This window comes from Eumetopias jubatus, unplaced genomic scaffold (genome assembly GCF_037043125.1).
Source record: "Eumetopias jubatus isolate StellerSeaLion01/CBP00866 unplaced genomic scaffold, mEumJub1_p1.0 scaffold_9, whole genome shotgun sequence".
In the NCBI taxonomy this organism is placed as follows: domain Eukaryota; kingdom Metazoa; phylum Chordata; class Mammalia; order Carnivora; family Otariidae; genus Eumetopias; species Eumetopias jubatus.
The window spans coordinates 132,834,344-132,836,043 of NW_028274815.1; the positions used below are offsets into that span (position 1 = coordinate 132,834,344).

The 1,700-nt window shown below is 40.2% G+C and overlaps 1 pseudogene; it reads right to left on the reverse strand.

Annotated features, from left to right (window-relative positions):
* Positions 1-253: 253 nt before the first annotated feature.
* LOC114225525 (cysteine and histidine-rich domain-containing protein 1 pseudogene) lies at positions 254-1,316 on the reverse strand (annotated as a pseudogene).
* Positions 1,317-1,700: the final 384 nt, after the last annotated feature.

Consider the following 1,700-nt stretch of genomic DNA (forward strand, 5'->3'; position numbering starts at 1 on the left):
CTTTTCTACTAAACACACTATACCAAGAAATACGGTAACTGTTTATGAGCTACTTTCTAGCTTTTCAAGTATAGGACACAACTGCAGTTCTGCCAAGTGAGGAGAAATGAATAATCAAACTTAGGTAACTCAAAAAGAAGATGGGAGGCAAGAAAAGATAAACTGACTTTGGCTTTTAAGAACCTACCGTTGACCCTGAACTGCCAGATTCAAGAACAGCAAATACAGCAACGACAACAAAAGAGGACAGGAGCAAGCCACCATTTTACCACATAGTAAGAATCCTGAAGTAGGCAATAACTTTCTTTCCCTGTCATCTCATTCTGTTGTTTCTTCTTTTTGTTTTTCCTGCTTTCTGGTAGCAGGCAGTTCAAGGCTTGCCCATTGCATAGCTTCAGCTTTTCTCATGTTGATCTCAATCTTTGTTGCAGTCATAGTTACATAACTTCTTGTTACATCAATCACACCCCATAATTTCACATTTTGATGAAATTCCTTCTCTCCTTCAAATACAATGTGCACATTTAACAATGTACTATTTGCTTCTACTTGGCTAAGTTCTGGAAGTGAATTTTTGGCATATACTGAAATGGTGACCTCACCCGCAGTCTGATGCCAGTCATGTCTACATGGAACGACTTTTTTTCCCAGCATCCTTTTTAGTCCACATGTGTTTCCCTGTTGTACAGCCCTCTTGGGCTAAGAATGTATTGAAATCAGAAGTTTTTTTTCCTACAACAGCTCCAGTATTTCATCCCTTCATGAAAAATAGGTACTCCAGAATGATATACATAGACTTCTTCTAGACTCCGTGGACGCTGATGTGTCTTTGAACACCCTCCATTTTTACATGAGGTCCCAATCTTAATTTCATCACTGTTCTCTTCTTTCTTATTTTCTTCATTCCCTGACGATAGTTTAAGTTTATCAAGTGCTTGTTTTAGGGAAGCAGATATTTTTAATTCCAATTTTGTCATTGGTTCATCTGGGCTTGGCCTTTTTATTGCTTCTACTGGTTTAGGGGCTTGAATGATGTGCTCCTGAAACTTGGGTTTCAGTTCAGAAAGTTCTTTCTTCTCAGTAGTCTTGACTTCAGGTTTGGCTGGCTCAGGTGGCTTCTCACTATTATGCCTGCCTTTTGTACAGCCTGCAATGCTTAAAAAATCAGAAAAATCGGTTGTTCTCTTACAGCAAGACCAACCCTTTAAGGCATCATGAAAGACTGGAACACCTGGGTGATATGTGCAAGCATCGTCGGAGCTGGTCTCAGGATCGAAGCGCTGCTCGCAGCCCCGGTTGTAGCACAGCAAGGCCATTTTCTTTCCCCACCGTTAAAGGTCGGGTACAAACCCAGGGAAGAGCTAGAGGCTGCGCATACAACCCCACTGCCACAACCACCGGTCTGACCTGGTTTTAGTTTTTTATCCTAGTCAATATTGGCTTATTTTAGTAACTTTTTCTTTCTCCACTTGGCTCTTCAGCCCCGATCAGGAATGCTGATGGTAGCTTAAGGATGACATAATTAGGCCAAAATATGTTTTTTTAAAAAGCTCTAGGATATATTTCAAAGTAAAAAAAGAAAAAAAGCCTATGGATTTTTCCATGGCTCTGTAGGTGGTAGGATAGGATTTAAATGGTAAATTTCCAACCATAAAGAGTTATCTGTCTTTTAATAAAATGCAAACCTTCTGTCCAGCCGC